Source organism: Coenobita brevimanus, chromosome 12, assembly GCF_032717465.1.
Source record: "Coenobita brevimanus isolate Jiangsu-jjx chromosome 12, ASM3271746v2, whole genome shotgun sequence".
Classification (NCBI taxonomy): domain Eukaryota; kingdom Metazoa; phylum Arthropoda; class Malacostraca; order Decapoda; family Coenobitidae; genus Coenobita; species Coenobita brevimanus.
Genome location: NC_136965.1, coordinates 7,334,907 through 7,348,803, shown reverse-complemented (window position 1 = coordinate 7,348,803; position 13,897 = coordinate 7,334,907). Strand labels below are relative to the sequence as shown.

General features: G+C 45.2%; 1 protein-coding gene across 1 annotated transcript in view; it reads left to right on the top strand.

Annotated features, from left to right (window-relative positions):
- Positions 1-13,897, top strand: part of LOC145413487 (tRNA (carboxymethyluridine(34)-5-O)-methyltransferase alkbh8) — a 386,005-nt gene that overhangs the window by 207,963 nt on the left and 164,145 nt on the right. The gene's annotated exons all lie outside the window — the stretch shown is intronic.

Below are 13,897 nucleotides of genomic sequence, written 5' to 3'. Positions count from 1 at the left end.
CAGGCAGTTTCAGTGCCAAGGTCCGCTAGGAGGGCGCCCCTGTAGCTCTCCTTGCAGGGTGCCCCAAGGCCACTGTCACAGCCACTTGTCACAGCTGGTTGGCTATGGGCCCTAGATCCCATGCTTGGATTGGGACTGTGCATGTGGGCAGGGCTTGTGGCCTGTCTCGTTTATTTACCTGATTATGACAAAAATGGGAAACAGAAAAAGCAGGTCTATGGAAATCAAATCACCCAAAGGGCTCAGAGTGGCATCATGGAATGTGGGTAGTTTGAAGGGCAAAGCGAGGGAAGTAGTGGAGATAGTGAGTAGGAGGCGGATGGATGTTGGTTGCATTAACATTAAGTATAGGAGAGGGTCGGCAAAAATAACTGCCAGGAGGGACAGTAGGTATAAGCTGTTTTGGTAGGGAAGTGTAGATGGATGTGGTGGTGTGGGTGTGCTGGTTAAGGAGAAGTGAGTGGAATGTGTCAATAATGTAATGAGAGACAGTGAAAGGATTATAGCAGTGAAAGTATTGTTTGGTAAACCTCATGATTTTGGTTATATCGGCATATGCTTCACAGGCTGGCTTGGATGATGTAGAAATAGGTAGATTCTGGGATGACAATATGTGTGGTTGGTGGTATGAGGGATGATGAGATGTAGTTTTGGGGAGGACGTAAATGGTCATGTGGGTGAAGCAACTCAAGGATATGAAGGGGTACATGGGGAATGCAAATTTGGTGTGAGGAATGTGGAAAGGGAAAGGATATTTGAACCTGGGGAGGCAATGAACATGATTGTGTGCAACAGGCACTTTATGAAAAGAGAGAGTAGGCTGGTTACATATGATTCTGGGGGGGATAGTAGCCAAATTGACTATTTCCTGGTCTGGAAGGCTGATGGGAGATTGGTGAGGGATGTTAAAGTCATAAGGAGTGAAGAATGTGCACACTGATGCATATTACTGAAATGTAACATGGTGCATAAGAAGCAAATGGTGAAGAAGAGGACCAATGCACCCAGGAGGAAAATAAGGAAGTTGAAAAACCCTCCAGTAAGGGATGCCTTCTATAGCGAGATGAGTTGTGGCTGAACAGGGAGCTGTTGATGAAAGTGTTAATGAACAGTACAGAGCTCTCAAGAACAGTCTTTGAGAGTTACTGATTCAGTGTTTGGATGGACAAGGGTCCCTTCTAATTCATAAAGTAATACAGTGATGGGAAGAGAATGTAGAAGCTGCAGTTAAGGAGAAAAAAAGACTTTTCCATGAATGGAAAAGTGGTGGTAACAGTGAGGAATATTTGGCTGCCAACCATAGGACTACAAAGGAGGTATACAGGGCAAAATATAAGCCTCAGAGAATTTTACTGGAGAGCCTAAATAGCATTGAAAGGAACAATATGGTACTTAAGGTGGCAAATCAGATGAAGAAGGAAAACGGATGTCATAGGTTTGCAGTGTGTGAAGAATGATGAAGGAAAGGTAATGGTGGACAGTGAGGATATTAAAGATGCCAGGAAAGAGCATTATAACTGGTTGCTGAATGAGGTGATCAACTGGAACAGGGAAGGTTTGGAGTCAGTGGATCTAGTGTTTGGCCCTTGGCATTTGATTGATGCTGCTACTGTAAACAGGGCACTAGGCAGGGTACAGGTGGGGAAGGCAGCAGGTGTGTTTGGGTTGACTGCTGATATGTTGATGGCCTCAGGAGATATAGGAGTGGGTTTAGTTACTAATTTGATAAATACGAGTATATATGAGTGGGTTGCCCAGATAGCTGCCTCAAGGGTGTGCTTGTAAATGTGTATAAGGGGAAGGGTGATGCCATGAAAAGAGGAAATTACAAAAGTATAAAACTTTTGGACCTGATAGTGAAGTTAATGGAGAGAGTCCTGTAAGGTATGACTAGCGAGGGAATGAGTATTGATGATATGCAGGAGCAGTTTGGGTTTATGCCACACACAGGGACCACTGATACCTTATTCATTGTCCAACAGCTTTAGGAAATATATATAGAAAAGATAATAGAGCTGTACATTGTTTTTATTGATTTGAAGAAGGCCTTTGACAGACTCCCTAGGAAGGTGGTGAAGTGGTCAGTGAAAAAGCTTGGGATTGAGGAGTAGCTCATTTAAATGGTTATGGCTATGTATGTTGGTGCTCGCACCCAGGTGGAAGTGAATGAAGATTTAAGTGATGATTTTACCATGAATAATGGCATGTATCAGGGTCAGGTATGAGTCCCTTGTTATTTGTCATGGTGCTTGAGGTTCTTTCATGTAACATCAGAAATGGACTCCATGGGAGATGTTGTATGCTGATGACTTGGTGTTGATTGCAGAGAATGAAAGGGAAGCAGAGGAAAGATTTAAGTTGGAGAGAGGGAATAGAGCACAAGGGTTTGAGAGTAAATGCAGATAAAATAAAAGTGGTGGTATCTAGGTCTGGTGGCAGTACTGTCAGAGCAGAGGGAGTGTGGCCAAGTGCAATTTGCCACAAGGTTGTGGGAAGTAGCTTCATTCTGTGCATTGTTTGTGGTAAATGGGTGCAGAAGAGAAGTACACCCATACACTGTTATCTAGTGCATCGAGAACCGGCATTTCACTAGACCGAACACAAGAAATATGGGAACATTCCCACAATCCGAACAAAATGAATATCCGTCTCCTCGCCAGTCTTTCCTCTGCCCCCCTCAGTCCCTCCTCCCTCTCCATTCCTCCACCCTCCCCCACCCCCTCTTGTCTCATATGTGTGTGTGTGTGTGTGTGTGTGAGTGAGTGAGTGAATGAGAGTGATGAGTGTGTGAGTGAGTGAGAGTGGTGAGTGAGTGGTGAGTGCATTAGTGAGAGTGATGAGTGAATGAGAGTGGTAAGTGAGTGAATGAGTGAGAGAGTGAGTGAGTGAGTGAGTGAGAGAGTGAGTGAGTAAGTGAGTGAGTGAGTGAGAGTGAGTGAGACTGGAGGAGGGTAGTAGGGCTGTTTGGTTTTCTTGCCTCCTATCCCTGTGCCCCCATCCTTCCTCACCCCCACTTGTCTCCCTCCCCCATCCCTGCTTGTCTCCCCATCCCCCTGCCCTTTCCCACCCCTGCTTGTCTCCCCATCCCCCTGCCCTTTCCCACCCCTGCTTGGTGCACTACCAGCAGCCTGCCTGGCTGTTTAGTTGCACTGAAGTGGTATTGAACACCACACTTCCCACAACCCAACCCTCCTGCATGTGATGTTTGAGATGCCATTTTTTAAGCAGTGGTATTGTTTATTGGTGTTTCTGTGTCAGTGTCTGTTGGTGAAGGTATTTGAGAGTTTGCATTTGAGTCTGGGAGGCATGTCTGCCATTTCTTCAGTATCTTATGGGGAAAATTGCTTCGATGTCTGACATACTCGCTGACCTAACACTCCCACTGGTACACAACACTGCTGGATATCAGGGTATGGATGTAGTGATATTAGGGGTAGACTGCAAGATAATGCTGTGTTCATGTGTGCAGTGTGTCAGGGAGGACATGTAGAGAGTGTCAGGTGTGAAAGGATTGATCTTGCTGGTCAGTCTCTTGAATGTGTAGAGGACATGTTATGTACTGGAGATGAGGCTGGAACTAGCTCTGTGGCAAGTGTAAGGAGTGGTTGAAGTTCAGGGAGTTGTGTCCTCTCCTGACATTGAGAGAGCTCTCCCTTTGTGCAGAGGGATTCTTGTACAGTATGCATCATGTGTTAGGAGTGTAACAGTGTATGGTAGTGAGACCTGGACAATAAAGGAAGAAGATATTGGTATGTTCAAATGTACAGAAATGACAGTGGTTTGTTGGATGTGTAGTGTGTCCTTGAATGTGAGGCTCAGGGGGGCTAGGTTTATGATTGAAGAGTTGAGAGGAAGGATGGGACTGGAGTGTATTGATGTTGTGATGAGGAGGGGTAGATTGTGATGGTTTGGGCATGTTGAGAGGATGGAGGATGAGAATTGGGTGTGGAAGGTGAGAAATGTGAACGCCAGGGGTAAGGTTGTGAGAGGCAGACTGAAAAAGACCTGGGGCTAGGTCATACATTGTGACCTCATGGATAATGGACTGAATAGGGAGGCAGCTAGAGATTGAGCAGTGTGGAGAGTTGCCATTAGATGGCCAAATCTGATGCATGGAAGCACGGTGGAGCCTTCATAAACAATACGAAAGTTACCTAAGACCGCACACCCATGCCATTGTCTCTGTGTGAATAAAATTAGGTTTCCCCATCCTTCATTCGGCTTCTGATTTCTGTCATGTCTTATGATTCCAAATCATTTCTATATTATCTATCTGTCTATCTATAGCCTGATGCCCTAATCCAACAAAGAGTGGCTGCAGACAAAACGCCTCCAAGTCGCTCTGTCACCCACCATTTGACTACCCTCCTCCCAACTCACTCCCCCCTCCCTCATATACCTCTCAACTCCATTCCTCCACCTCATCCTCGGTCTTCCCCTCCCTCTCCCTCCCTCCACCTCACCTACATTTACTCTCTTAGTCAGTCTTTCACTCTCCATTCTCTCCACATGTCCAAACCACCTCAGTGTAGTTCTCCTAATCTTCTCAACCACATCCACATCCACCCCACAACGTTCCTTCACTTCTTCATTCGTCAACCTGTCCCTCCATGTCACTCCACATACTCCTCTCAAGTAGCTCATTTCCACTGCTCTCACTCTTGACTTGTTCCCCTCTTGTAAGGTCCATTCCCCGCTTCCATACTTCAGGGTAGGGATCACAATACAGTACAGTCCCAGCTATCCGGTATCCAGACAAACGGAATACTCAGAACAACGGGAAAATTCAAGGGCTGGTAAAAATGTCAGTAAGTTATAACTGTGCGCCAATTTGAATGGACTGCCAAACCGCCGTTTGATCGTGTCACGCGAGGCTGGGTGAAGTCAGACAAAGCGAGGTGAAGGTATTTCTGGCTAATGTAAATCCCTAGCAAATCCTCTTAACCACCCCTCCTCTCCTCCTCTTTCCCCTACTTGAATTCAGTCATCCTCCACACCCTCCAAAAATCACCAGTCTGCGTTTTGCCACCAGACAGTAAACAAGCTCTCTTGCTATTGTGTTCCTCTGATAGACAGTAATTTGTACACTCCAAAATGCCTAAAGTGCAAACTAAACGTAAGCGTATCGTGCTTACCTTGAAACAGAAGCTGGACATATGCAACAGACTTGAAAAAGGTGAATATTATAAAACACTAATGGCTGAATATAAATGTTAATAGGAATGAAAGTTTACTTTGTTGGAAGAAAAATAAATAAATAATATGCCTGCATTTCATACGTACATCATTTATTTTATTTTCTGCAAAACAGCTGAGTGGCGGGTGAGGGGTGGAGTGATGGAGGTCAGGTGGGGAAGAAGAAGAACAGTCGGAAACGTAAACAAACTCACGTGGGGGCACAGGTGTCGTGATAATTCTACAGTGCAGTCTTAACACATCATCAGTTCACTAATAAATGTTCAAGCTTTTATTTCTTTATTTTATTTTTCAATTTTTATGAGTACAGTACATATAATGAATACAGTAATTCGGTAAACAATGGACTGGTGCAATTTGCAGTACTGCAAATTGCTAGACATTGCACGCATGTCCGTTATGACCATGGTGTGTGTTTACAAGGCAATTTTTCAGGCGGAATCTCTTAGTGTAACCCATAATGTGACTGGTGAGTACCTGAACTGTATTTACTGCTGTGATAGCCATTGTATAGATTTGACTTGAAAATCAGAAATACGGGAAAAATCTGTAACCGGGAAGGTAAATTCCCCAAGCCACCCAGTTAACTGGGATTGTACTGTACTATCATGCAGTGACTTCTTAACTTCCATACTCACCTCCCTATTTCTCATCACTGATTTCAGAGAACCAACAACCTTCCTTCCCTGCTGTACCCTTTCACGTACTTCATTCCCCAAGGTTCCATCCTTACTCATCACACTACCCAAGTACTTGAATGCACTCACATTCTCCATATCCTCGCCATCCATCCTCACCATGCATTCTGTGACTTCATTCCTCTCAAACTCCATAACATTACTCTTATTTACATTAACTTTCAGATTCCTCTTCCTACACACTGTCCCAAATTCATTCACCAAACTTTGCAACTCCCATTCATCTTCACTCAACAGTACTGTATCATCAGCAAACAACAACACCAGAAACTTTCAAATCTCATCCTCATTCATAAGAGCCACCCCCACATCCAGTGCCCTACCTTGCACCTCCTTTACAACCCTGTTCATTTTCATTTTTAAAGGCTCCAACATGCTTGCATGTATCGGCCTTGGTCACCTAATGGCGGCTCTCCACGCTGCACGATCCATTGCAGGCTCCCTGTTCAGTCCCTTAACCCTGAGGTCACACTTAATGACCTCGTCCCATGTTTTTCTCGTTCTACCCCTCATAACCCCACCCCCAATATTAACGCTTCTCACCTTCCTCACCCAATTATCATCCCCCGTCCTCTCCACATGTCCAAACCATCTCAATCTACCTCTCCTTATCACAACACCAATACAGTCAAGTCCCATCCTACCTCTCAACTCTTCCGTCGTAAACCCAGCCCCTCCAGGCCTTGGACGCAGGGACGCACTGCACATCCACCTAATCATTGTCATTTCTGTACATCTGAGCTGGCGAATATCTTCCTCCGTCACTGCCCAGGTCTCACTACCATACAGCATTACACTCCTAACACATGCTGCATACAAAAACCCCTTAGCACGTAGGGAGAGTCCTCTCAGTGTCAGGAGAGGCAAGAGCTCCCTGAACTTCTTCCAACCACTTCTCACCCTAGCCACAGAGCTAGCTCCAGCCCCACCTCCAGCACACAACATGTCTCCCAAATAACAAAACTCTTCCACACATTCAAGAGATTCACCAGAAAGTTCAGTCCTTTCACATCGGACAATCTCCACCTGCTCACCCCGACACATCCTACACATAAAATCAGCATTATCTCGCAGTCTACCTCTGATACCACTACATCTCTTATGCACCCATTTATCACAAACACCACACAAGATGGAATTACTTCCCACGCCCTTGTGGCAAACTGCACGTGGCCACTCTCCCTCGTCTTTGACAGTACCACCACCAACCCTAGATATCATCACTTTTGTTTTATCTGCATTTACCCTTAAGCCCTTGTGCCCCATACCATCTCTCCACTTCCTAAACCTTTCCTCTGCCTCCCTTTCGTTCTCTGCAATGAACACGAAATCATCAGCATACAACAACTCTCATGGGAGTCCATTTCTAAAGTCACATGAAAGGGCTTCAAGTACCATGATAAACAACATGGGACTCAAGACTGACCCCTGATGCACACCAACATTCACAGAAAACTCATCGCTCAAATCTCCATTCACTCTTACCTGGGTGTGAGCACCCACATACATAGCCATAACCACTCTAACCAGCCACTCCTCCAAGCCAAGCTTTCTCATTGCCCACTTTACCACCTCTCTAGGGACTCTGTCAAAGGCCTTTTCCAAATCAACAAAAACAAAATAAAGATCCCTTCTCCTACCAATATATTTTTCCTGAAGCTGTCGAACAATGAATATAGCATCACTGGTCCCCCTATCTGGCATAAACCCAAAATGCATCTCATCAATATTCACTCTTTCTCTAATCATACCTTCTAAAACTCTCTCCATTACCTTCATTATCTGATCTAAAAGCTTTATACCTCTATAATTTCCTCTTTCCAGGGCATCACCCTTCCCTTTATACACATTTACAATTACACTCTTCAGCCAATCATCTGTGACAACACACTCATAAATAATCCTATTTATCAGGTCAGTGACTAACCTCACCCCTATATCGCCTGAGGCTTTCAACATTTCGGCAGTCAACCCAGACACACCTGGTGCCTTCCCCAACTTCATCCTGCCTATTGCCTCACTCACAGTAGCAGCATCAATCAAAGGCCAAGGGCCAGTCACTGGATCTGCTAGCTCCAATCCTTCCCTGTCCCAGTCAAACTCCGCATTCAACAACTGGTTATAATGCTCTCTCCATGCATCTTTAATATCCTCACTGTTCACCACTACCTTTCATCATTCTTTACACACTGCTCACCTATAATATCCCGATTATCCCTCTTCACCTGACCTGCCACCCTAAATACCATATTTTTCCTTTCCCCATGATTTAGGTTATCAAGTAATCATCTCTGTGACTCAGACTTTGCCCTGTATACCTCTCTTCTAGCCCTCCGCTTGGCAGCCAAATATTTCCCTTTCTACCACCCTTCTTCCATTCCCGGAAAAGCCTTCTCTTCTCCTTAACTGCAGCTTCTACACCCTCATCCCACCACCAAGTTACTTTATGTCTTGGTGGTCCTCTTGTCCAACTGCATGTTACATCAGTAACTCTCAAGAAATTGTTCTTGAGGGCTCTGTTCTGTTCATTAACGCCTCTGTCTACAGCTCCCTGTTCAGCCACCACTCTCCTCAACTCGCTATAGAAGGCATTCTTTACTACTTGGTTTTTCAGCTTCCATATTTTCCTCCTATGGTCAGACTCAAATATGAAGTCCGTTTGGGTGGGGCCCGCGCGGGGATTTCCCTCTCTACAGCTCTGCCAAACCTCCTCTCTCTCTCTCTCTCTCTCTCTCTCTCTCTCTCTCTCTCTCTCTCTCAGTTGATTGAGAAAGTTTTTCTATATTTATATATGGTCTGAGCTGCTGCTACATCGCTCCTTTCCATAAGGAACTTTTGGCCATCAACTTTTGCAAATGTGAAGCCCATCTGCAAGAGAATCCTGCGAAGAGACTCGTTGCTTCCATTGAAAGATATGTTTTTCTTGAGTTCTTCGTAAATCTTGTGCAGTGTAGGAATTTCATGCCTTTCATAGAATCCCAGGACAGTTCTTCTGACCACTCGCTTGTCGAAATCGTCGAGATTCGTTACAATTGCACTGCGCTTCTTTGTTGGTGATGAGAATACAGGCTGTTCTGGTGACATTTGTGTCACACAAGCTTTATTAAATTTAGAGCAGATTCTTTGGACTGTTTTTTCGCTAACATTGGTAGCTTTGGCAGTGCGAGCAACTGCTCTTGAAGGTGGAATTGTAAAGTCTCCAATAGCCTTTTCTTCTAAAAAAATACTTGTTCACATTGTAAATAAATTCTTTCTCCCGACTGTGGAGCACATGAGAGCGAGTCGGAGTAGCTGCCATCGTGGGTGGGGATCAGAAAGTGACCGGTCACCTGTAGTCTGAGATGGGTGTCCTTGACCTCTGGCAACGTCGGAAAGCGACTTTGTCACGTGGTGTGGAATTTATACATGACAGTATTGTGATACCAACTCTAACGTACGGAAGTGAAGCTTGGACATTGTTGGAAGGACACAAGTCAAGAGTGAGAGCAGTGGAAATGAGTTATTTAAGAGGAGCCTGTGGAGTCACGTGGAGAGACAGGCTGACGAATGAGGATATAAAGGAACGTTGTGGTTTGGATGTGGATGTGATAGGAAGCGTTATGAGGAATACACTGAGGTGGTTTGGCCATGTGGAGAGGATGGAGGGTGAAAGACTGACGAAGAGAGTGTATATGAGTGAGGTGGAGGGGGAAAGAGGGAGGGGGAGGCCGAGGATGAGATGGAGGGATGGGGTGGAGAGGTATATGAGAGAGGGGGGTGTGAGTGGGAGCGGGGCAGTGAAATGACAGGGGACAGGGCGACTTGGAGGCGATTTGTTTGTGGCCACCCCAAACGGGATTGAGGCGTCTGGCAATAGAAATAGATAGATTGCTATTATCCTAAAAAGTGACACATTCGTAGCACTATATAGCCTTATTTAATATATTTAATAAGTACAGAGTATTTAATATACAATTTCAAATAGTAAATAGCTGACATATGACAGAGAGAGAGATAGGTACTGGGGCTGATGCGGCAGAGCTGTAGAGAGAGAAATCCCCTCTCGGGCCCCACCCAAACGGACTTCATATTTGAGTCTGACTCTAGGTACATAAGTCCTCTTTTTCATCACTTGTTCTTTAAGCACCATATCACAAATCAATAGTTTGTGCTGCTGCACACACTCCTCACTTCCTATAACTTTAACATCCCTCACTAACCTCCTATCGGCCCTCCTAACCAGAAAATAATCTATCTGACTGGTATTTCCCCCAGACTTATATGTAATTTGCCTACTCTCTCTTTTCCTAAAATATGTGTTACACACAATCATGTCCGTTGCCTCCCCAAACTCGAGTATCCTTTCCCCTTCTGCATTCCTTATACCATTCGCACATCCCCCATGCACTCCTTCATAACCTTGTGCTGCTTCACCTACGTGATCATTTAAGTCCCCTCCCAAAATCACTATCTCATCATCCCGCATACCACCCACTACACATATTAAATCATCCCAAAATCTATCTTTCTTTGCTTCATCCAATCCTGCCTGTGGAGCATATGCTGATATAATCGCAGCTATCTTTCTACCCAACAGAATTTTCACTACCAACATCCTATCGCTTACTCTCAAAACATTCATAACATATTCCACCCATTTTTCCGCAACCATCACACCAACACCTCCATATCCGTCTGTCCCCCCCTGCCAAAACAACTTATAGCAACAGTCCTTCCCAACAATCTTTCTGGCTGATCCACCCCTGTACTGGACTTCCTGCAAACATGCCATATCCACCCACCTCCTACTGAATGCCTCAACGACTTCCCCCGCTCTTCCCCTCAAACTTCCCACATTCCATGAACCCACCCTCATCCCCTTGGGTGATTTACTGTCCTCAGGCTTGCTTTGAAACTTATTTTGTTTTGTCATCTTCAGTATTAATAAAGGGGGATAGACATAGCACAGGCCCCACTCACTGCACAGTCCCAGGTCCAGGCAATGGATCTGGGACCCCTAGCCCACCAGCTTACCAGTGGCTGTGGTAGTGGCCTCGGGGCACCCTGCCAGGACAGCTGCAGGGACACCCTCCAAGCGCGCCTTGGCACTGCAACTATCCCGCCATTATACACCCACTGATAGGGTAGCCTCCTGGGGCGCTACTCCCAGGTTCGGGCCCCTCTCTATTGGGCGGAAGCGGCAGCCTGGAACCGCAATGCCCTGTACCCTCTAGCACAGGCCTGAGCCCCATCTCGCCCTGGACCCATGATCTATGCCAGCGGAAACCCCGTCACGCCTCCCCCCAGAAGTCCACCACTAGGTAGCGGGGACATAGTTTTCTGGCCACATGCCCTTGCTGGCGCCAACCCTTGTAACGTAGTGGGATACGTTGTGTGAAATGTAAAGTGCATGTGGTGTAGTGCATAGATAGTTATAGGAAATGTTTGGGAGAGTATGCTGGTCTACTCTCCATGTTACTGTAACACTGAAAAGGTCAGCAAAAGGGGATGGTTAGATAGCTAGTGAAACAGGAGCTCCATCTCTCCCTATCACCAGCATTCCCATTCCCCTCGGGAGTACTACCCTGTTCAGCCCAAGCTACGGCCTCCTCCATCCATGTATATATTAAACAGTCCTAGAGACATCACACAACCCTGTTTCAGTCCCACACTGAGATCAAAGAACTCACTCAGCTCACCATCCACTCGCACCGTAGCCCTGGCTCCTTCGTACATACCCTTCACAGCACTCAACAATTTCCCCTCCACTCCATATAGTCTCATTACCTTCCACATACCTTGTCTGTCTGTTCTGTCATAAGCTCTCTCCAATTCCATGAAGGCAGCATACACTTTGTTTCCCTTCTCTAGATACTTCTCCACTAAACATCTTAGAATAAATATCTGATTTACACACCCTTTTCCCTTCCTAAATCCCCCTTGTTCTTCTCCATCTAGCTCTTCTCTTATATGCCTAACCCTATCAATGAGTATTCTACCATATATTTTTCCAGTCACACTAAGAAGGCAAATACCCCTGTGGTTACCACATACTTCTCTCCCCCTTTTTCCTTTGTATAAAGGAACAGTTATACCTGATTTCCAGTCCTCTGGAACCCTTCCCTCTTCCCAAGCCAGTCTACACAACTTCCACATCCACTCCACTATAATCTAACCCCCATACCTCAGCATTTCACCACACACTCCATCAATTCCTGAGGCCTTTCCCATCTTGATCTTCTTCATTGCTTCCACTACTTCTGCCCTACTGATCTCTTCTTCCCTCCTCTCATTTCTTCTTCTCCCAGCCATTTCCCAACCACTTATACTCGCACTTCTCTCACTCTGTACATTCAACAAATCCTCAAAGTGCTCCTTCAATCTCCTTAATTTCTCTCTCTTCTTTACCTACAATCTATTATGCTTATCTTTCACTCCCCTACTATTTCCCCTTTCATACTGCCTTACATTCTTTACCTCCTTCCAAAACAATTTCTTACTCTCCCTCCATTTCACACTCAGATTCCCCCCAAATTCTTCATCCACTTTCTTCTTACTCTCCTTCACCAATCTCTTCACCTCCCTTTCTCCTGCTCACATATACCTCTCTCTTCTCTCTCTCATCTTCTCCCCTACCTCTACTGGCTAGCCATTCACTATATGCCTTCTTCTTTTGTTCCACAGCTCATTTTACCTCATCATTCCACCATGCTGTCCCTTGCACACCCCTGCATCTCCTCCTCACTCCACACACCAACGCACACGCTGCACCTATCTCTTCCGTGAATATCGTACATTCGTCTTCCACCCCTTCCATCTGCTCTAACTCATATCTTCCCAATCTTTCTTCCACTATGCTCTTATACTCTGCCATTCTCTCACTGTCATGCAATTTCTCCACTCTTCTCACAGGAGCTGTTTCCTCCTGTCTTTCCCTTCTTCTCTTCAACATTTTCTGGCTGAAAAATTTCCTCCCTGTCGTTGTCATCATGTTCCTTAAGCTTTACCTACGACTGCAGTATTTCGAGCGCAGTGGAAGAAACTCAGCGTATTCAAACGTGGATTTCATTTCCTAGATTCCCAACTGGAGGTTAGGTTAGGTTAAATTTTTAGGTACAGTTAAGCTAGGTTAGGCCAGGTTTAATTAAACACTTAGGTTAGAACAGTCCCTTCTGCCATTACATTAACGAATAAAACAAGAGTTGTCACAGCAGAACTGCAAACAACACTAGAGAAACAGATTTAACAAGAAATGTTTATTTACCAACCCAGAAATAATCAGAAAAATATAACAGACTATCAGGAAGTACTGATTTAATAAAGTGCTTCTACTGCTTAAAGTAAAGCATATGTTTAGCCCCCTCAATGACTGTGAGTTCAGAAGTATGTGCACTTTCGTTGCCGGCTGTTTGCAGAGAGTGAAAGGTATGAATGCTAAGGGTGAGCAGTATGAATATTAAAGGTAGAGTTGTTAGAGGCAGACCTGGAAAAAAAAAGATTGGGATGAAGCCATACAGTATGACCTTACGGTAGAGGAACTGAACAGAGAGGCTGCTACTGATTGATCATCATGGAGAGCTGCCATTAGGTGACCAAGACCGATGCATGCAAGCATGTTGAAGCGTTTATAAAGAAAACAAAGGAAAGAAGCAATCTTGCAGGTGGAAAATCTGACGTCATTTAGTGTTTGCAAGAGACACTCCTCATTGCAGCACAGACATAACTGGGTGACTCTGTTGCTCAGTTATACAAATGCTCCTTCACCCCCTCCCCATCCCATCCCCTGAAAGGAGGATGGTGGGCTGCAGGAGAATGGCAGCTTCAGCCAGCAGTCCATTGGTTTCACATTTCAGATGAACCTAGCAATACAACAAGGGCTGATTCAGGAGGTTTGTGCAGACAACTTCACCACATCTGCCTGCATGGTGAGGCAGCAAGTACAGTAAATGAAGGTGCATCCTTTTTTCTCCTTGTGCTATGGAAGATGAGGAAGGCAACTGTAAAATTTAACAAATCTTCAATAT